This window comes from Haemorhous mexicanus, chromosome Z (assembly GCF_027477595.1).
Source record: "Haemorhous mexicanus isolate bHaeMex1 chromosome Z, bHaeMex1.pri, whole genome shotgun sequence".
Lineage (NCBI taxonomy): Eukaryota > Metazoa > Chordata > Aves > Passeriformes > Fringillidae > Haemorhous > Haemorhous mexicanus.
The window spans coordinates 33,083,543-33,106,962 of NC_082381.1; the positions used below are offsets into that span (position 1 = coordinate 33,083,543).

General features: G+C 41.2%; 1 protein-coding gene across 2 annotated transcripts in view; it reads left to right on the forward strand.

The window, feature by feature from the left end:
- The first annotated feature begins 2,515 nt into the window (after nt 1–2,515).
- SNCAIP (synuclein alpha interacting protein) overlaps nt 2,516–23,420 on the forward strand; it is an 86,976-nt gene continuing 66,071 nt past the window's right edge. For both annotated transcript variants that reach the window (XM_059836387.1, XM_059836386.1), the window contains exon 1: nt 2,516–2,653. The gene's annotated coding sequence lies outside the window, so the exon portion shown is untranslated. The remainder of the gene's footprint in view (nt 2,654–23,420) is intronic.

The window sequence follows — 23,420 nt, forward strand, 5'->3', positions numbered from 1 at the left end:
TTAAAGTCAATGTATGTGACCACTGATGGAAGCTGTGATTGCTGCTGACTGCCACGGGCCCTTGATGTGGGCCACAGATTAGTCAGTTCTCATGTGCATCCAGCCATGCTCTGCAGTTGACATAAATACTGGCCTTGGCTTCACCACGTAGGAATACCGAGGTTCAACAAGCCACTAAATGATCCTGCAGAGACATACTAGAAAAACAACGGGCAACATATTTTTTAATCACTTTACTCCACTGGGAATAGGATGATCAATGACAAGCTTTTTACTGTTTCAGCAAATGTTTGTATCTGCATACAGAGCAAGAAAAGAGCTAACATTCTGTGATTTTACTTTAGACCAAAAATAATGATGTGGCCATATAACCGGCAGTAAAAATCCACCCTGAAGTTCTTACAAGAACTGAAGCTGTGTATCATAATTGAAGGGTTTTTTACAGCCATACAGCCTAATCAGCATTTCTTATTTAAACAGTATTTTCAGCAATGATTTCAGAAGTACATACACAAAGAGGGTTATCAGTACTAATTGAGACACTAATATAGAACACATACAAAGATATTTGGCAAGTTTTTATCTTACAAATTGTATTTGCATATGAATGGTATTTATAGACTCTAAATTAAAATAAGATTTTGTTTTGTTTTGTTTTTTCATCTACAGTGTTTGTCAGGCAGGTCACACTCCTATATGACATTGTATTCTGGAGCTGACCTGCATTCCTTTCAAACCACTTAATCACACACAGCTGACCAACATTCCTGGATAAAACCACCTAATCAAGTGCATTACAAATGCCCCAAATGGTTACTAATCTCCATATATGTACAAGTGTGAAATGTGTAGTATCCAGATGTCCTTTTCCTAAAAGTGAATTACATAAAGCAGAAGACCTGTCCAAAGTGCTCCTTTCTCCACGTTCAAAATGCACAGGTGGTTAAGATACTATTGCACCACATAGTTGCATTTGCGCACAAACACTAGAATCCATCACTGTAATTCCTATTCAAGTTTGTTTTCTACACATCTTAAAAATGCAATTTAAAAATAAAGAAATATAACAGCTCTCCACTTCTAGGTGAGTTTGTTAAATAAGCTGAAAATGCACAATGCGGCAGCTCCTAGATAGCTCAAGTAATGTATCATGGAGGACTGTATTTCCTTTCACGTCCAAGTTGCTGGGTTCAGATGACAAGCTTCTCAAGGTTGTTAGTGTCTGATGACTTTGTCTCAGGACTAAGCAGAATTAAAAGGAGGAGGGGAGTTCAGGCACTTTCACTAGAAATCCCTACAGGAAGAACAGAGACCTACTTAGCTGGAGACTAGAGCATTTTCCCCATTTCCAGAGACACTCGTCCAGAGCAGTGCTACGTGCTGACTGATGTGGGCATGCTTGTGGCAGTGCTGAGTGTGCTCTGTGGGCAGTAGTTTTCCACAATGCCAAACTAGCTTAAATTCACTTAAATTTCCTATGTGCATCTCTCGGGTTTTTTCACTCCTCACTCATCTGAGCAAATGAAATTTAAGATGTTCTGTGTTTGAAAGGTAAAAGCACGCAAAAGCAGTGGAAGGTGGAAAGGTATATAAAGGGATACACTTTAAGACACAGGATGGAAAATATGCCTATGAAAAGTAAGGGGGAAGCAAAACAGGCGGAATCACAAAGAGGAAAACCCAGCCAGAGGGTTCACTTTTCTGCTCTCTTCGTGCTGCCATCAGATGCCTAGGTGGCAGGGCGTTACTCGGGCTTTCTTCGTGCACCCCTGCAGTGTCCGAGGGACAGCCGGCGGGTTTCTGCTCGGCTCATCAAGCACCTGCAGCAGAAAGGGGCAGAAGCACCTTTAGCAGCATTGTCTGAGAACCAGCACTGTCTTGTTTCTTGCCAAGGCAGGAGGGACCAGCTCGATGGGAAGGCGTACAAGGATGCCACCACCTCTGTCCTCGTGAACAAGAGTGAAGCAGCGAGTCTTTCCAGGTTTTACAGCAGATTAAAAAAAAAAAAAAAAAATCCACCCCAAACCCACGGAGTTTTATTTTAAACAGATGCGAGCGGATTGAACTCGGCATGTTCAGGCTCGAGCTCTGCTTTTCCATTATTTTTAGCGCAGCGGCGTGCCACACGCTTCGCATTGGTCACGCCGGAGCAGCGTTTTCAGACACCGCGGGCAATCGCTCCCGACGCGCGGGACCCGCGGGGCGGCGGTGGAGGCTCCGGGGGCAGCTCCGGGCCCCGGGCTGCGGCCGTGCGCCCGACCCGCCGGACCCGCCGCTCCCGCCGCCCCAGCGCGGGGTCCCGCGCGGCCTCCGCGCCCCCGCCCCGCACCGCCGGTCACGTGGCAGCGCCCCCCGCATTGTGACGCAGCAGGGCCGGGCGGAGCCGCCCCCTCCGTCCCCTCCGTCCCTCGCTCCCTCCTTCGCTTTCCCTCTCCTCCTCCTCCTCCTCCTCCCGCTCCTGCCGGCCGCTGCCCGGTGGCAGGGCAGGGGCGGAGGGCGGGGCGGCGGGAGCCGGGCCGCTGCCGGAGCGCTGCCTGCACCGGCGGGGAGTGGCGGGGGGCGGCAGCCGAGAGGCGGCACCTGGGTCCTTCCCCCGTCTCCATCACCCCGGCCGCCGTGGAACGGCCGCGGCCGAGCGGAGCGCAGGGGTGAGGTGAGCAGAGCGGAGCGGAGCGGACGGGGGCTTTGTTGCCGCCGACAGCGCTGCCCCCGGGGCGGCGGGAGAGGGGGCGCGGAGCCGAGCCCGGGATGCCCCGCGGGTGGCGCTGGAGGCGCTTCCCCCGCCGAGGCGTCCCCGGGGGCGCCGGAGCGGGGCTGCCGGGCGGCGGGAGACGCGGGCGGCGGGCGGGAGCGAGCGGCGGCGGCGGGGGGCGAGCCCCGGCCCCGGCCCCCGCCAGCCCGCCCCGGGGAAGTGCTTTCCGCATGAAATCAGGGCTGAGCGCGGGGGGTTTCGCTGGGGCTGAACACATACGTGATGTCAGCCGCGCCAAGCCCTGGTAGCGCAGTGTAAGGCGCTGACACTCGCCCCCGCCGCAGATCTGCCGCTGCTCTGCTCGGAGCCGGGCGTCCCGGCGGGCACTCAGCCGTCAGCACCCTCCTGTCCCGCCGGGCAAGCCGAAATCTGGAAGAAAATCAAGTAGGAGTTGCATGTTTGTAACCGTTGGGAAACAAATGCCAAGTTGTCTGGTAGAAACATGCTCCTAGCCTTGTACTTGGGTCAATCCAAAATCGTGTTTTTGCAGCAGCGGGGATCAAACCTTTTTCATACCCGCATCAATGAGTGCTTTATGTGAGCAGATGTAATTTATATAAAGAAGAGCTCGAGGATCAGGTTCCGATGGTACTGGATACATAAGGAAGATGGTTGGCTTAAAGCCACATCTCACAGAGATATTAATCGGTCACAACTGCTCCTCAAAAAGTCCCCTCACCCCAAAACTCACCAAAGAACTGCTAGTGCCTGTGTTTTCCATGGAAAATCTTAGCATCTTCGTCTCGTTTTATACCTCAGCATTCCAACAGCAAAAGGTAGCTGAAAAAAATGTTTAAAAAAAATACTTCTGAAGCAAATAATTTGACTGTTGGACCCTTTTCTGTTACTTAAATGACTGAAGAAAGCTATACAATCATACCATTTGGAAATCAAAATAATTTCATATTTTGTGCAAATAGCACTGATCCTGCAGCCAGAAATTATATTGAATGATGTGCATGCCTTTAGCCTTCTGAAGCATGCTGTAGCAGACTTTTAATGGTGTCCTGCTCTTACAGAATTTAGGAGTTATGTGCACTCCATAAAAAGCATGACCTGTTGCCTTACTACCACCCATAAACATGCGATTCTTCACCCTAAAATCCTCTGCAATTTGCTCATGTGTGAGCTCATGGTCGGTGAACTTGGTAAGCCCCTTCAGTCTTCATACTGTTAAGCCTGCAAATATGTCTTGTGGAATACTGGAGCCATATTTTGAAGAGTTAGCAGGTAAGCTGAAAAACTGGTTGCAGGCGCAGGCTTGGGGGATTGCACAAGAGGTAGTTCAAACACAGTGAGAAGCACTTTTCATCTGAATGAAACAATTAGAATTTGACCTTTTTAGTTGTCAGAGAGACACTTGCCTCATCACTACAGCCCATTTGTGAAAAGGCCTGTAATGAAAAGGCTCCCAGGGGGTATGTGGTATAAGACTGTCATGTGCAGATTGGCCATTCTGCTTTATACAGTCACTTACACTGTATTAAACTGGCAGTTCACTTATTTTTCAGGTGTTTGTGATTTCTGGTCTGTGTCATTGATTCAGTGTGCTGCAGAAAGCACATGTGTGATTTGCAGCTTGTGAAAGAGTGAGTAAAAGAAAACTACATCAGAGTACTGGCCCAGGGTAGAGTTACCTCCAAATTCAAGGAGACTGGTTAAAAAAAAAAAACTCCTTCTTTTTTGAGCAAGCAGTCCAGTGCAGGCTACTCAAAATGTTTTAAGTGTCATTTTGGAACAAGGAGCTGGGCAGGTAAGGAAGTTCTGTAGAAGATAGTAGCTTACATTAGCAAGAAGCTGCTTGTCTTACTATCTTTTTCTCTAATGACAGCAACATGAAAAGTAAGTATGTCATGAGTTCTTTGGGGCCAGCTTCTGAGTTTACAAAGAGCTGTATGTAAAATTAGACAAGGTGACTTGTCTAATTTTTGCTTGGAAAAGGTGACTGAAGGTACCCTTGAAGATTCAGTCCCTTCACGGAGTACTGTGAATCAGTGACATATCGTTTTTTTCATAATTGCAAAACTACAATCCCAAATATTAGGTGTTTTGTAACTGTTTCTTGACTGGGCATCAACAGAGCTTGAAAAACTAAGAAGTGTTCCTCTGCTTTCCAATTGTCCATTTTTCCTGGCAGCTGAAATCTGTTCCCATGTGGACTCCATAGCTGCAAGAAGGGTTCTTCCCACGCACACCTGAAGTGGAATACCACCTGCATTGGCACAGCTCTCTTTCTCACAGTCCTCTTCCAGGATCTCTCAGACCTGTACCTAATTCCACAGCAGCTCTGTCCTTGGACACTTGTCTGATTAGAAGCAGGAAGAGGAAAGCATGACAGCCCCACTGCAGCTGCTGTAGCTTCTGTCCTCTGAAATGGAGACACACAAGTAGCACTGCCTCCACGTGCTGGATATGCCAGCAAGAAAGTGGGAGCAGAGAGCCAGAGGCAGCCCCATGGGGTGGCTCATCTGTCACAGACAGCAGCACAAAAGTCCTGCTGGCAGTGATGCAGAGATGATGGCCCCTGTGACATAGTTTGGTGTCTTGAAGTGGTGATGCTGCACCTCCTGAGGACAAAGACAGTAGTTCAGCAGCCTTTGTGAGATGCAGCAAGTTATCTCCCTCATCTGGTGTTTAAATGTTTCAGCTGACTAGATGAGGTGTGTAGCAGAGCTTTATCTGCACCCTTATCTGTCTCTGATTGTGTGCGTGAAGCTCCAGAGGCAGCCCATGAATCATGACTAAGGAGGCAGGGAACAATTATTTTTTATTTCAATTTTAGAATAAACCTGCATCTCCTTTCAGGTAGATGTCAAAAGGAGAATATTCTCATCCTTCCTTATGCAGCCATGATAATTAAAATTAATGCCAAGTAAAATAAAGAAAAGTTTATATTTTTCATGTGCAAGTCTGTAAGTAATCTATTTGCCAGTGCTTTACTGTGTGTTGCTTAGCAAATAAAGTGGTTTTTTACAGTTGAAATCTACATGGTCAATGTCAAAATGAAAAATATGTTAGAAAAAGTTGAGAAACATTGGATTTTGGAAGGGCAGATAGTAATTCTTTTCAGCTCTTGTCTGAGCAGGACTATAACTAAACTAAACTGAAGGAAATGGTGCTTAGATAATTGGCAAGAGGACTTGGAGTAGCGTTGTGTCTGAGCTCCTTCTTTTCTGGCAGATCTGTTGTTTCTCAAAGGAGGTAGAAAAGATAGGCTTACATGAAGCAGGTGCATAGTAAACACAAGGGAATTTCTCTTTAAATGCAAATGTGGTTCTACAATAGATTTATATGCACAGTGGAACCATTGGAAACAAGAAGATAGAACATATGCATCAGATACTTTATTGATTTAAGTCTCTAAGAGAGTTCTAAACTGAGGGGGGAAAATAATTAATTAATTTTTGTGGTAGAAATATTGTTTCTGTTTACCTGTGTAAGGTGGAACTGTGATTTCATCTTCTACAATAAAGCACCAAGTGATCCAGAGGTCTGAAGGTCTTAGAGTTACCAAAGAAAAGTACAATTCAGCCACCACAGTTTGGCAGTGGGGCAGTCCTTCATTAGGTATGTTTTCTTGTGTGTTAAGGAGTGTTTACAAAAGCTTATTTTGAATATGAATATGGCTGATTTGCACTTCATAAAGAATTATGAAGCAGCGCTTAAAAGTGTATTTTTTCTGGTTAAAACATAGCATTAGGTTTGTGAGGTTTGCTGTAATCATTTCCTTTTTGGTTCAATTTCCTCCTCAGTTGTTGTTTGCAGTCAAACTGCTGGCATTATTTTTGTTTATACCAGATAAAAAAGCATTGTCTTTCTTATCTTTTAAACTCAATACAGTGTACTACATGACCTCTTCTTATACATAAATCCTCCCCTTTCTCCCCCCTTCTGTTTTATTGTTACTGAATCAATCTGGAGCTTTCCATTTAAAATGAAATTCTAATCAGGAACTTAGCACTTCCCTTCAACCCCCCCATTTTAACCAACTTGTTTACATCTGTGACTAAAAATCAGGCTGTGCTGCATAGCTTTCTTGGAACAGGCTGCCCAGAGAGGTTGTGAAGTCTCCTTCCTGGACCAGCCTGGACATGATCCTTTGCAGCCTGCTCTGGGCTGCTTTATCAGGGGGGCTGGATTCAGTGATCTCCAGAGGTCCCTTCCAACCCCTGCCATTCTGTGAATCTATGATGTGCATGACAGGGGCATGCATGTGATTGTGATTTGGAGCTGTGGTTCTCTGTGGGTTATTCATCCATGTTGTTCTTCTGCAAGATCTTGCCATACTGGCCTCTTTTTCTTATAGAGTTAGGAAATACCTTTATCTGCTTATATGTGCATGTACATTCCTCATGTTCTCTTTAACTAAAATTCGGATGTAAATATTCTGCCTTTTGTATGCTATGCTGTCAGTTCCAGTTGAGTCACAGTTGTAAATTTATGAAGATCCCATGGGCTCAAGATTTTAAATATTGAAGTTTTTAGCCTGTTGAGACACTTATTTGAATATTTGTAAAAGCTGTCTCCAAGCTGCTTTTAAAAGCAAACCAAAAAAAAAAAGGGCCAAACAAAATGAAGCAAAATATATTTCGGAAATATACCACACACAGAAGCAGAAGAGTGCTAGTAAGGTAAATAAGCTGTGTCATATTCCCTGACCCACATTCTACTGTGCTAAGTATAAGTGGACTCATTTCTCCTCTTGTTACATGGAAAGAGTCTTTGGTTATGTGTCCAAATTATGTTAATGTCTAGGATATTACCATTTTGCCAGCTCATATACTGAGCTCTGGATAAAGCACAATATTTGTGGTTGTTGCTAGGACATGGCCGAAAATTTACCTTGAGTTACAGAATGGAATCACCAGGAAAGTGAGTTACACTTACATCATTAATTATTTGCTTCTCCTTAACATTGAAACTCTGACAGGCTTGGTGCTGTGACCACTTCCCTGGGTGAAGAACCTTCACCCTCTGTGTAAAGAACTTTTTCCTAATATCCAGTCTAAACTTCCCATAACACAACTTCAGGCCATTCCCTTGGGCCCTGTCGCTGTCACCACAGAGCAGAGATCAGTGCCTGCCCCTCCTTTTCCTCTCAGGAGGAGGTTGTACCTGCAGTGGGGTCTGCCCTCAGTCTCCTCTTCTCCAGGCTGAACAGACCAAGTGACCTCAGCCACTCCTCACACAGCTTCACCCCAAGGTCCTTCACCTTCCTCGTGGCCTCCTTTGGACACTCTCTCACAGCTCAGTGTCTTTTTTGTGTTGTGGCACCCAGAGCTGCCCCCAGCACTCGAGGTGAGGCTGCCCCAGAGCAGAGCAGAGCAGGACAATCCCCTCCTTTGCTGGTCTGGTGATGCTGTCCCTGATGCTCCCCAGGATGTGGGATGTTGCCCTTTTGTTGACGAGAACAGAGAGCAGTGCTCATGTAGTTACCAAATTCACACTTAAAAGGCAGAGGAATTCTCCTATGTGCTTGATGCAACCAGGATATAGTTGGGCCTTTTGACTGCCAGGGCATACTGTTGACTCAAAGTCAGCTTGCTCTTGATCAGAACCACCAGATCCTCTTCCATGGGACCTTTCATTCCTTCTCCAGCCTCTCAGTCTGTCCTTACAGCCAGGAGTACCCTGTCCCAGATGCAGAACATGGCTCTTGCCCTTGTTCTGCTTCATGGATGGTGATTGCTCAGCCTTATAATTTGTCAAGGTGTCCTCAGGGCATCTCTTCGATGGAGTCAGCAGCTTCTCCCACTTTAGTGGAATCTGCTGGAATGGTGCTGCCTGGTGACTGAAGGTTTGGCTGTTTGAGTGCTGAGATGCTCAGGTCCAGACAACTAATTGGAGCACAACTGTGCATGTGCTCAGGGTTTCCACAAAGAGACAGGCAGCAGCACAGAATGTTTATCCCTGCGCCCAAAACTTTATGTATTTTACTAGCTTGCTTCTTCCCATGGTAAATTGGCCTGTAGGTAATCCCTGCTGCTGTGATCCGATTCCTCCCAGGTCTTTAATTGTCTGAGTCAACATTTGCTCTTGTGTGTCTTTATACTCTCCTGGTAAGGCAGCAAAATATGCTGAATAACTGCATTCCTTCTTGTGATTTAGCAAAATGCACGCAAAAATCTCCTCGGAGTGAATCATTCCCTGTGCAGTCAGTTTAGGAACAGGCATGGATCCCTTTGGTCACTTGCTGTACAAAAGATAGTAAGCCATCCTTGAGATGATGTCGTGGTTTGGTGTCTCTTCTGTAGATGGTAAAGCTGGGTGAATTGCTGTCCTTGAAGGTTCAAGTTAATCAGGCCTGACTCTGTGAATTCCCACAGGAGAAGCCAACCAACACACGATACAGGAGTATAAGGGAGGTCCTCCACAATTCCAGCTAATGGAATTTAGCAAAATGGACACTCTCTCCAGCATATGTTCCTCATCAGGTCCCATATGCTTTACAGTATGCTTCCTGGCTTTTCTTTTTGCAAATGGAGTTTTTAGATGAACATATCTACAGTAGCACTATTTCTGGATGCATCTACACTGCAGTCGAGTAGTGTGATTGCAGGACATGCAGACAGCTCTGTAATTGCTTTGATCTGTATGTGATGTGAAGACATGCCAGCTTAGACTTAAGAAAGGGCTTTCCAAGCCTTCTGGACAGATTATTAAACCATGCTGAAGTCTGATTTCATCTGTCTCCACTGCTATTTTTAACTGTCCTCTCTAGATTTGCACTGTCGTGGATACGCCTACAAATGCTGACATAAACTCAGGACTGCTTGCCCACTTCATACCTCCTGCAGCATTGCTGGTGGATGCTCTGCATCTGGGTGCATATCCCTTTTTCTTTGTATTGAGGTAGTCTGCTTTTCTATGGAGTTTAACTGTCTCAGTATTTAATTACCCTCTGTAAGGAATTACAGAAAGGGCATTAGACTGTCAGAGAGACTTCTGGCAAATTTCCATTCCAAAAATTAAATTTATAGTCCCTTTTCCAAATTTGTTTGTTAAATGCAGCCTTACAGAACCATCATATCCAGGCCATACATTATTGCAAGTGTTAAAATCCAAATGAGAGACTGGGTTAAAGTAGCAATGTTAGAAAGTGAGCATTTCAAAATGTTCTATACCAAAACATTGAATCTAGAGCACAATTATGGAGGGGGAAAAAAGTGAAATTATATAAATGATAAGAAATATCAGCAATAGCAGTAAGGTCACTATAATATATGAAACACAACCCAACTCTGTTAAGAGGATTTGGAATTATTTTTAAGGGAAGGAATGTGTATGTTTTTAGGAACATCCTTGCACTCCCAAGAGTTTATTGTTTTGGTTTGTGGAGGTTTTATTGTTGGTTGGGGATTTGGGGTTTTTTTGTTGGTTTTTTTTTTTTTTAGTTTATGTAGTAAGGGTTATTTTTGGTTTGTCAGATTAATTGTTAAGTTACTCCATCTGCTTGAGAATGAAGTCAGTGAACCTTCTTATTAAGGTACTATATTGTATGAGTGAAGTTTGACAACAGGTATAGTTGCACATCACATTTTAGTAAATTTTTTATGCAGAAATTGATTTTCTTTCTGCATTTAAAAACAATCAACCAACCAACAAAAAAACCAAAACTGATCTGTATCTAAGGAGATAGTCTGAAAACATCTGTCAATTGTCTAATTCTTTCACTGTGCACTTTTCATGCTATTTACAAAGCCAAGGGAGAAAACATGGCTTAAAAATTAGAACATAAAAGGATTAGCTAGTGCAATGTTTTTTTTTTAATGCCAAAAAAATATTTCACATAAAATCAGTACTGTCAGACGAAGAGGAGTACAAAGTAGACTCTCGTTTGTTACTGTGACATGAGATATGCTGTAGAGGAGTAAGGTGAAACTGAGCTTTTCAGCCTGGCGGAATGCTACAGCTTACTTGTCTGCCAAGAAAATACTTTGTTTCTAGATAAATGGTTAAACTGAAATAAATAAAATACTCTTTTATCTTTCATCAAACAGTTCTTTAAAAGAAATGTTTCTTACTCCTGTCCTTGACACCTTTCTGAGGAAAAATGAACAGCCTTAGTTCACTGGGTGCTGCACAAAAATGCAAGCTAAGCCTGGTTTCTGCCAGGCTGGTGGTGGTCTTGAATAAATTATCTAATTCTTTTCACTTAGGAGAAGAAAATATAGTGGAGAACTGCAAATTGACAGTAGCAACATCTTTTTGTAATGTGGCAATCAAACAGTGCCTAATGTTTTTGTTATGAAAAGGATTAATACTTTATGTTGAACAGCTCCAGCAGCTTCAAACTGTGAGGTTCAGAGTGCGGGACAGAGAGTGGGGCATCCACCACTTCCCTGGGTAACCTGTTCCAGTGCCTCACCAGTCCCGCAAATTAGGATTTGTTCCTAATACCCAAATTAAACTGGCCGGTTTTTAGTTTGAAACTATTGCTTCTGGTTTTATTTCCACAAGTCTTGGTATAAAATGCCTCTCCAACTTTGCTGTAGGCCTTCTTCAGGTACCAAAGACCACAATGAGGTTTCCTCAGAGCCTTCTCCAAGATGAACAAGCCCAGTTCTCTCAGGGGACATGTTCTATCTCTTTTATCATCTTTGTGGCCCCCTTCTGGGCTTGATACAGAAGGTCCATGTCCTCCCTGTGGTGGGACCCCAGAGATGGATGCTGCAGTGGGGTCTCACCAGAGCAGAGCAGAGGGGCAGAATCCCCTCCCTCCCCTGCTGCCCACACTGCTTTGGATGCAGCCCAGGACTCATTTGGCTTTCTGAGCTCTGAGTGCCCATGGCTGGGTCATGTCCAGCCTCTCACCCACCAGCACCCCCAAGTCCTTCTCACAGGGCTGCTCTCAATCCCTTCATTCTCAAGCCTGGATTGATACTGATAATTGCCCCAATCCAGGTGCAGCACCTAGCACTTGACCTTGTCGAACCTCATCTTGAGCCCCTGTGCCCTCATCTTGAGCCTGTCCAGGTCCCTTTGGATGGCATCCCACCCTTCAGGAGTGTCAGCTGCACTGTCAGCTTGATGGCATCAGCAGCCTTGCTGAGGAAACAGTTTATCACGGTGGCCAAGAGCTGGCACAGGTTTCTCAGAGGTGGTGGAGTCTCTCTCCATCCTTGGAGATACTCGAACTCCACATGGATGCAGACCTGGGCAAGAGGCTCTAGCTGAGACATGGGCGTTGGGTTGGACTGCTGGATCTCTAGAACTCCTTTCCATCCTCACCTGTTTTGTCTTCCTGTGAAGCACTGTGAAAAGAAGAAACATTCTTCTGGTTAATACACACAGGGCTACAGGGCCTGTGTCTCTGGCTCTGTGATGGCAGCCTTGCACACACAACCCAAAACACGGCATGGCTGTGGCCAGGAAGGATGTGTGCTTTCTTGAGCCTTTTGGTGTTGGGTATGTGGGGTAAGTTAGCTGCAGTGAGAGCCACCTCCCACTTCTGGCAGTGATCAGTACAGGCTGGAGATGTGGACGGATACACGGGAACACCTGTGTGCTCCCATGCTTCTCCTTCTGGCCCTTCTGCTGTGGTTTTCTGTGGCTTCCTGTAAGCCCCTTTGTTTCCAGCCTCTGGATGGGGATAATAATGCTTTCTTATCCTGTAATACTGTAAGACTGTGAATGAATTGAGGAATGTTTGTGAAACACTTGGACATTTCTGATGAGTATCCGTAAAAAAAGCTGCAAGGATATCTTCCACTTGCTATAGGGTCTTGGCAGTCTACAATTTTAAATAAATTTTGACAAGTTAAATGCTGGATGGGGGAACACAGGAAATGAAAATGCACACCTGATATTTCTGAGTAGTTTGGGTGTGCTCTGTGTAAGACAGATCACCTTTTGCAAAACACTGAAGTGGGATCCTTCAGTTAGTCCCTCCATCAAAATCAGTACGAGCAAAGAAATGTGCTCGTGTGTAAATTTTGTAACATTGTGGCCTTTGATGTAGTGAGGTAGAGAGGTTAATTTCTTTACATAGTTTCATTTTTTATTAATGAAGGATTTTAGGAATCTCTGAAGACATTACAAAATTTCAGCTTAAAATAAAAGTACTACTCCTAGTTGGCATTTCTGCCACCTCATTCCAGTGTTTATTACAGCACTGATAGCTGCACAGCTGAACACTAGTGCTGGTTGTATCTGCTGCCCACAACATTGTAAACAAATAATACTGGATAGCAGTGTTCTGCGTAGAATAGCGTTGTATAGCTGCAGAGCTGCAGTTGCAGTCTATTTCTCAAATGAGAAAATAATGACAGTTTCAGAAGACAGCATCCTGGTTTCAGGGGCATAGATGTCTCTCAGGAATAATTTGGTTGTTTTTCACTGAATATTCCAGTTTCCACCAAACTATAATGGAAATAAAAGGTTCTTTTTTGACAGTGCTTAAATGTACAGTAGTTTGCACTGCTTAATTTTTAAGAAGTTTTGCAAGTAACATCGTAGTCTATGTCTATGGAATAAACTATGAAAAACTCTGCAGTTTCTCTACTGTCCTAATTCCAATTTTATCAAAATGAAAATATTTGCATAGATGTCAGTGGTCAAGTGTCATTTCTAAGTCAGAGGAAAGTTGATGTTTGCAGTAGAAATTATATTATTTTTTAAAATTATTTTTGATGGTTTTTACTTTAAAAGTAAATATAGTAAAAGTAAAACTTGTAATAAATGCATATAGTATTTGTCAAATTTATTTTATTCAAGTAGTGTCAAATGAAAGTGGGTTGGTTTGAGTGACAAGAAGTGTCTGTTCTGAGTTTTTTGAGTTCAAGGTTTGGTTTTTTGAGTTTGAGGTTTGTTTTTTTTGTCCATGGGCACCGTGTGCAGAGATATATGCTCTGTGTGATGTGCCCTGCATGAGGCTGGCTCACATCCCAAACTGAAGTCTAATGCTGGTTACCCACTGCTGCCCCTCACCTGACTGCTAGTGGAATTCACCTTGTGTCAATGGAAAATTCAGCTTTGGAATTTGGAGTATCAGAACTTGCTAGAGTGTAGCTCTTAGATGTTCTAGTCGGTTTCAGGGCACCAAGGATGGGGCAGTGGAATTGACAGCCCAAAAATATAAAAGGAGAGAGTAGAAACGGGTGTAGTTGGAAGACTGGAACCACAGGAAAGTGGTTGCAGAGAAAACAGGCCTCCCACAAGAGAGCAGGACAGCACATAGGCTTCAGACCTATGGTGAATACACTTGGCATATTCTGACTCTTGAAGCAGAGAATCTACTTACATAGGAGTTTTCCCTTGAATTTATAATTATGGCTCACATGAAGCAAAAAATCATCATGGGACTGAATGCAGGATTTTGGCAGGGAAATGTAAATAAGGCAAGTTCTAAATTTCTAACTTCAAGTACAGCATTTGAATGTTGCAAACTTAAGAGCAGTGTTTGGCATTAAGTCTTTTCTAGGATATTTCTAGAAATAATTTAGCAGGCCACTATGGGGCTAAAAGGTGTTGAAATTTTGACTGGACTGTTATTGAATTTAGGCTGAGTAATTTAAATGGGAAAAAGAAAGATGCAAGGAAGTGTGTGAAAAATTCCTTTTACTCATCTGTGTAAAAAATAATAATAATTAAAATAACCTCAAACCCTAACATGACCTAACAGATGCTTTCAACAGTAAAAGTATGTTAAATAAAGATATTTTCAATTGCTTGGTTTCATTGAAACAACACTTATAAATTAAATGTGTTCTTTAAAAAGCAAATGCAGCATAGAAAGATTTATGGGGATGATATACTGGTTAAATTGGTTCCATATTTTTCTATGATCAGTACCTGAAGAAGATAAGGTGAATAAGGATGCAAAGTACTAAGGAGAGAAACTGAAGTCAGGATTATAATAATAATAATAATTTACTTTAAGTAATATAATTTACTTTAAATTATTGTACTGAGCAAAAACTTAAGAAGGATTGCTGTCTCAGTACTACTGCCCCCAGTGCTGCTGCCACTAGTTCAGAGAAAGAAGAGAAACCTCAGTTAATGGTTTGAAACAAGAGTGCAGAGAGTCACATCTGCTTTATTAAAGATGTTGACACAGAATCCTCCACCTCCCCCTAAACCAAGGCATGATTTGGAAAGGCTGAGCTCTGCTATGCTTGATTTCATCCTAACATAAGTGCTGGAGCCTACATTAGCAGTGGTAGTTGCCATAAGCCCTCTATTGCTTTGCCTTACTTTGGGGCCAGGTATCTGGTTCCTTGCGGATGTGGTTACAAGGGTGTATTATTTTTGGATTTTTACATAAGAACTAGGCTACCAAAAGAAGGCATATTTTTTATTTCTGTAGTTCATGAACTCACAGCAGCCCTGCAGATGTTCGATATTCATTGCCTTTGCCAAAAGAACAGAAGTTGTGAGTGCTTTGACAGCACAGTACTTTCCAAATTGTACCTGGAGTAGAAAGTTAAATCAAAATTTCATGCATATTTTTATGTATCAGTTTCTTCTCAAGTTGATTTGGAACCATATCCAACCATTAATTTCTTGAATGCTCTGCTTAATTCTCCTCAAGTGTACATCTCCAAGGTCTTGCTCAAATAAGTATGAGGGCAATGTACACACACATTTTCTTCTATGCTGTTTATTTACTTTAGTAAATATTGTGCTGCTTTGCAGTGGTTCTAGGTGACACATCTGCTTTACGCTTTCAGCCTCCATTTAGGATAGACTGGTTGAATTTCTGTTTTTTCTGTGTATTTCCATACAGGATGTGTAGTGGTTGATGTCTTGAGAAGTGGCATATGGTATGTTAGATGGTCTGTAGAGATGCAGAGCAAGACATTTTCAGTATTCACGTAGTTAATTCCTTCTTATTTGATGATGTTACTGAAAGTTAGTTACACGTCTGTGTTTTCTGTGTGTACGTTAGCAGAGTACTGGTTGTGCAAAACACCTCAGGACTTGGGTCAGCTGATCTCCCAGATCTTGTTCAGCAGTTAACTCCTGAGTTTAAGGGCATAAGCACTGGCTGTATTGTGGAATGCACTGTATTTGTCACTAATATTCTTTGTAATAATGAAGAGAGCTGCAAATAATCTTGACATGAAATAACACAGCATTTTATGTCTCTCAGTGTTCCAAGTGACCATGACTTGATCCATGTAAGTCCTTGGTTCGGCCTCAAATCTGGGTTTAATGAAGGATTTACAGAAATGCTTAACAGCACTTGTATTTTCACATGATTGATGCAGTGTTCTATTTATATTTTACAGTTCTGCATTATAAATTATTTGATGTTTAAGTATAAAAAACAGATGAAAACCTATGACTTTATTATTATGTATGCAGGGAAGATGGATATATACACATACATACTCTCTGTACTTGTGATTTTTGAACCTCTGCATATTAAAATGTATTATTCATTTCTGCCAACAGTCATGAGTCAGTGGAAAATAATGGGCGCAACCATTTGAAAAATGCGCATTCACTGTTTGCTTGTATTCATCTCAAAGTTCAGACTGCAGATGTGTAACCATTCATTTTACTGTTCTCAGTGATGCGTGTAAGCCTCCTGAGGATTCACATTTATGAACTTCCTGCATTGGCATTGGCAGAACAGAGAGGTAACATGAAATAAAAATTTATTTCTGCCATAGAGTTTAGTGATATAAGAGGCAGTTATTAAAAAGAATCAACACTCAACCTGATTTTGTTAGTTCAGCTGCTGAATTTCCACCAGTAAAGTAATAAATTCAATTTGCAGTGGACTTTTCCTAGTAATTGCAAACATTGTATGTACATTTTCTCCAGGGAGTCACACTTCAGAATAGCAGTGGGGGTTTTTCCCTGAAATTTTGCAGGAAGTAGAGAAAAAAGATGAATGTCTTTTAAGATTAGTTTGTAAAGAAAGCTTTTCTGGTCAGATTTCACTTCTAAAATGACTGAAGAACAGATTTGTTAAATTCCTGATGTTCTGCTCAATCATAATTTTCCATGGAAAATGATGTCATACGTAATCTCCAGATCTGTATGCGAATGTATTATTTTAACCTGGGTTTGGTGTTAGCGTTGAATTACCAGTACTCAAAACAAATGCATTTGAAGACTCTTTGGCTAGTTCTGCTTAAGAAAATATTTTTAAAGCTCAGAGGAAGTACAATGAAGTAGTTACTAGCTGCACAATTTATACTTGAGCCTTTGTACATTCGGTGCTACAAAATATATCAGTGGCAGGTTTCCCAGTGTTGTGTATGTTCTGTTTTATTGCTGGTGGTTCCAGATTCTGCTTTTGGTCTAATTTAACGCCATTCATGGCTTGATAGGATATGCAATTTTTTCCCTTTGTTTCAGTGGCTTTTGTTTTGGTTTAGTCCACTCATTTATATGATATCCTTTTTATGGTTTTCACCATTCAAAAGCAAAGGAAAAAGCCCTTTCATAGACCCTGACAGAACTGCTTTTTACATGTTGCTGAGATCTTGCAGTTTCAGAGGTTGTGTTGATTATGGGGTAGTACAGTGTGATAAATCATAAATTCAATATTACTGGAACCTTCATAAGAAAATATTGCACTATCAATTCATTGCTGTAATATTGGCTCTTGAAACACTTTGGAATTCATATTAAAAAAAAGAAGGCTTTTTTTCTTATTAATATTTTAAAACATCTTAAGGCTCATGGTTGTGATGGGGAAGAAAGCAAAACCAGTGTTTTAATTACAGGTGTCAGGTAATAAAATGTTCCCTAAATGTATTTTAGATCTCCAACTGCAACATGGAAAATACAAATTTCACCAGGACCAACAGAAATAAATATTCTTTTCCCATAAATTGAGAGGTTTAAACCAATCAAGATGCTTGAAAAATTACAGCACTTGCAAAATATTTTTAAAATATTTACAGTTACAATTTTTCTAGACATGGGCTTGCAGAATGGCAATGTAATACATAAACTGCTTTGTGAGGGATGGCTTCCATAAAATTGAGAAAGTGAAAAAATCTCCAATGCTGGCATTTACATCACTGTAATTCTTCAGAGCAAAGGAAGTAAATATCTTTCTTGCTTTGTAAACTAAATCTAATGTACATTAAGAAAAAGAGTTAGTAATAATTGCTTTGCATCCCTCACTCAAACCCTGTGGTGTACTTTAAGGTTCCCTGTCCTGGCTGATGGAAGTGGTGATGGCTTGGAGTCAGCACAGCTGCTTATGCAACTTCTCCATCATTTACTGGTGAAAGTGGAAGGGTAATCAGTGCTTGCTCTTTCCTAGACTCAAAGGGAGCTTTTCAAATATCTGAATTTAAAAATACGTGTATGTAACAAGTTCACTTAAGTTCATTAAGAGACTGGCTGATGCAGCAACTCTGGATTTCAGGTGGGTGGATGAATCTTTTACATTAAGAGCAATTCCTGCCTTCTTCAGTGTAAATCTGAATGTTAGGTTCTGTGGTAGATTAGGTAGAGTGGGATATTCTGAAGAATTGCTTATTATATTCAGTCCTGGATTCTGTATGTACAGAAGTGTTTTCTGTCCTAGTGAGACTGCCAGCTGATTCTGAAAGATCTTACTTCGACCTGGCTTTCCTTAAGGAAAGAGCCACTCTCCTCAGCATTAAAGGATTAAGCACTTCTTGCTTAAAATGTCCTGCTAGGGCTTTAAAGAATTTGTACAAGCATTAACCAGCTTGCAGGCAAAAGGAAAATGCTGTGATCTTGCAGGGAAGAATGTAGCTTCCTAAGGATTTTGGTGATAGGCTCTTTGGATCTATCAGTTAAGGGAGAGATTAGTGTCTTTATCGCTTGCAGTTCTACAGATGTGCCTGATCTCTTGTGGAAACTCTTTCATAAGCCGCTTAGTAGTTTCTTTGTGTGACTCTCCAGCACTTTATGGCTCTGCATGCATTTCTGCAAATCCTCAAAGAACGGTACTGCTACAGAACTCAGTTTTGCTGGTCTGCACTTCAATCTGTGAGCGTTTGAACAGCCAAAGAGGGTGAAATTCTTCATTAATGGTCAGAACTTTGAGAACTTGGCTCTGAGGGCTGGAAACAGTTGGATCCAGTATTTCAGACAGATTGGACTCTGACAGCTGCAGACAATATACTCTCTTTTCTTTGCCCAGCATGGTTCTGCTGGAATTGTAAGGCATCATCTCTTATCTCCTAAGAGCATTTGTGAGAGTAACAACTGACTTTCGAATAGCAAGACTATACTTTTTCAAAGACAGATTTTCTAGATAACAAGCAGCATAAGATCATATTCATCAGTAGCAGCTAACTGCTTCACTGACATAGCCATCCAAAGTTCCTTTTCAGACTGTATGGCTATGATAAATATCAGTGAATCATCTGTGTAATTGAAACACCATATGAACATCCTGGACCACATAAGGTTCATAACTTTGTCAGTATTCCAAAATTCAGTTTCTGGGATTGGCAACTCTTTCTTCTGTGTAGTAGGATATACAAAGCAGGAAATCCTTGTTCCTCTTTCTCACCAGATGTAATGCCCCTTTACCTTGCAACAAGTGAATGGAAAGGAATAATTTCTTAAACAGTTGCAACTGGCGCTGATTTTCTCTAAGTAGTGTTAAAGCTGTTTTCCCTTCCTGAAACTGGGAGAGATCCTAACTGGTTGCTTGTTTCAGTGTATATGTGTGAGAAAAAGAGGCAGTAAAAGTACTCCTCTGTTGGGAAAAAATGGAATAACAGTCTTACAACACTGCCTAGCCAACTGCATTTATTCCCAATGAAGCGACTACACTTGTACCTTGGTCACATGCCAAGACTAATGATTTGTTTTATAGATACTGAAAGTTACGTTAATAAAACTACAAATTATAGTGTAGTGTAGTAATCCATGAGCACAAGCTTTCCTATGACAATATTGTTTACTGGAAAACTAAACATTCTAACATTGATTCTTAGTTGTTTGCGTAGATTTTTGAACCAAGTCTAGCCAATCAGTGTTTCTGCTTACTTCTCAGTTGCAGACAACTAAACACTTACTTGTCATGCTATGCTGCTGTTTGCCAAATATTGTCAATTTGGGATGGGAGGGTTTCTTCTATTCTCAGTTTTTATTTTTCTTCTTTTACATCCTCCTAGAACTAGGAGTAGACATGTTGGTTGGCATAATTTTTGAGTGAAAAAACAAGAGAATGTGGTATTTGACCGTACATTCTTTCAAATCCCTGTCAACAGATTGTGCTAAATGTAACAGCTATTCTTGGTGGGCCCAAGAGTCATGACCAGAAAAGAGTTTTTGAGGCCATCACAGTGGAGGTGGAGGACTTGAGGGGGTCTGGAAATGAAGATGATAGTTCAGTGGTGAAAGGTCAGCTCTTCGCTATGTATGATAAGCAATTTGGGTGTACAGCTTATGTATTTTAAATTGCAGTCCTTCTCAGAGGTCATCCTAAGCTAAATGTTTGTTTCACTTGTGAAAGCCAGCAGCTAGAAACCGGAATGGGGTATTAGTTAATATAACCAGAGATCAGAATTGCCTGGTTTGGGCATGCTTTTGGCATGCTTTTCTTGTTGCTGTGAATAGAAATGCAGTGGTGTGGATCAAAAAGGAGGCTACCACCATAATTTCATATCAGTCAGTAAGTAAGTAAGCGTGTCTCTGTTACTCCCAGCTGGTCTACTGCAAGGCCCTATCGGATCATCTTTAGCTATTTAACATCCTAATTCTCTCTTTATAGCTGAATACATGTTTTGGTAGGTTTGCAAATGACAAAGGTTTAGTGAAGTTTGAGTAGGACATATAAAAGAAAACAAAATGCCTTTTAATTCACACAGACTGTGTAAAAAGTAAATAAAATTTCTTTTAACAGTTGTGATAGTCTCATCCTTATAATGTCTTGAGGGGTTTGGATACATTTGTAACTTTGAGGCCATTGCCCCAATTTTCCATTAACTTGCAGCTAAATTTTGTTCATTCAGCTTCATATGCTTTAAAATGAGGCTCTAATTAAACAGTTTCAGTAAGCTGCAAACATTTCCTGTTATCCAGCTCTGATTTTTCCTACCGTTGTCACCCATGTCCATGTATTCTGAGGTTTTTTTTCTAGACAACAAGGCTGCTTTTTGGCTCCTTCATTTCCTTTCCATGTGCCGTTGATTAACAGTGACACCCGCAGAAGTAGCTAGAGTCCTCTAGACAGAGCACTTAAAACTCTGGGCTTTAAAGAGTAAAAGTAACACAGAGAAGAGAAGTCTGAATAGTATCTGGAGAGTAGAGTCCTGGATGGAAAGTAACAGAAGTGCAAATGAAAAGTTTTCCTGTTTATTTTAGTAATTTATGGTGTGGAGTCAAAACCAAGAGATAGATTTAAACTTTAGTGGTAGAACATTTGTGGTCTGGTTTCCAACTGTAGTAGCAAGTCATTGTGGCCACCTAACATCCAAAAAGTTAAAAATACTAGTGCAATATTTTTGCATGTGGTAAAGGAAAGCACAGTCGTTTAAAAATTAATCTTACCATCTGTGATATTTCAGCGTGGAGGGGACATTGGTTATAAGTTTCTGTATGTTTATTAAAGGTCTGACTTTTTTCTTTCCCTCCTGCATTTTCTGCAGCTATTTCTACAAATGCAGCCTAAGTGTGAGCATAATGCTGGTAAATCAGAATAGAGGGGTTGTAAATCCACATTTTACAGATTTAGTAAATTACAAGATCAGAAGTGTACCACCCCCTTTCTTATCCGTGCTGCCTTTTGAACACATAATTTCAAGTTGCACAAGTTGTAAAGGTCAGTTTTGTTCCAGTGAGTAGAAGACAATGAGGCATGACTGTTCATCTGTCTGGTAAACAATTCCCGAAAAAACAACAGTTGGAAAAGAAGATGAGGCATGAGACAATATACACAGTAGTCCTGGCAGACTTCTCATTGCTACTGATTCTGGTTTTGATAAAAATAGATAATTACAGTAGGTGATACTGGATCACAGAGCTTTTCAGAAAGACTAATTGCTAGGTTTCTGATTTGGAATATCAAAGAAACTGTATTTAAAATAAAAATCCCCAAACACTTCCGAATTTTTCTCTGGTTGCACTGAGAATTTTTCCATGTCTATAATGTGGTCTCATTTTCTCTAACTGAATTGTCTTGTTTGATGCAAGAGGGCAAAAACTCAGTTAAGAAGTAGTGAAGAAAAAATAGTTGAAAAAACAATTCTGTTTGTTTTAGATTGTGAAGAGTGATCTACATTTTTCAAATGGTGAAGTTTATTAAAATTTTCATCAATGTTAGTGTTCCTCATCCAGAAATTTGTGACTTTTATATGTCCCTAATGGCTTATAGATATTTAGCTGAATGACAATTAGTAAGGGAGCTGTATTGGTCTGTTTGTGTTCTTTTTGACATGTCAGTCAATAGTAATAAAAAAAAAGAAAAAGAAAAAAGTGAGTTCAATTTCAAAACTTCTTAGCAACCATATAAAAAATAACTACTGTATTGATTTTCAAAACCTCTTAGCAACCACATAAAAAACAGCCACTGTATTGATTTCTCTGATAATTGCCCTGGAAGAATGGTTGGAGCTTAGTGGTACAAACTTAATGAAATGCATTTACCAATAGTCTGTGTGTTGGATAGGCTGCATAAGAAGCCAACAGTAAGAAGCTGTCAATAGGAGGTCTAGTTGTAAACTTTCACAGCCTCTTTTACAGATTCATGGTAGTGCAGAAACCATGAAAATAGGAGAGAAAATAAATATTACAGAATACCTGTTGCAAGAGGTAGACATTTGGAAGGAAAAGCAAGAGTAATGCCCTCTTCATTAATCTTGCAAGTTCCTTAAAAGGATGTGAAGCACAGTCTGCTCTACATATGTTGTAGATTTTATGTAAGAGACTTTGTGAGAAATATTTTCAGAGCCTGCTGGGATATAGTCAGGATTATGGCAATTTCCCATAAGAACATGTGTTTACCAGCTACAGCTTCCTTCTGAAAGACTATTAAAGAATGGTTTTCATGAAGGGTTGGGTTGTTTTCTGTTTGAACAGGCAGAACAAACAGGATATCTTGGTCATAATGAGCAGCATAATGAAATTATAAGTACAGTCTAATTGCAGCTTGTTTATGTCATGATTATGCAAACAATTCTTTTGATAGGTATTTCTGTTTCTACATCTGCTAAAAAGCCTTTAAACAGCATTATCTCTTTTTTGTTCCTATCTCTGCTAAATACTTCAATATACAGAAAGGACATGAGAATGAAAAAGCATTGAAACCCTGCCAACCTGAAAAAATGCAAAATTAGTCCTCATTTCTGCCTTGGATTTAGTTCTCAGTGTTGGATATCTTACCTTACTCGTGTTATAATATCCTGTGTTTGAAATATAAATTTCCTGTTACTGATATTCACACACATTTACAAACGAGCAAACTAATAGAAAATAAATGCTTAGAGGGAGCATTTAGTCATTGTTAGTATAAAAGCCTCCAATACTGTTCCATACATAACTTCAGAGACCTGCTTGAAAGAATCCCTTGGGTACAGCCCTGGAAAGAAGAGTTGGAAAGCATTTGTTGATCATAGAATGGTAGAAAGGTCTGGGTTGGGCGGGACCTTAAGGAACATGGGCCGTGGTGGGATACACCCCAGAATAATGAGGGAACTGGCAAAAGAACTTGCCAAATCACTCTCAATCATTTAACAGCAGTCCTGTTTTGGTGGAGAAGTTCCAGCTGACTGCA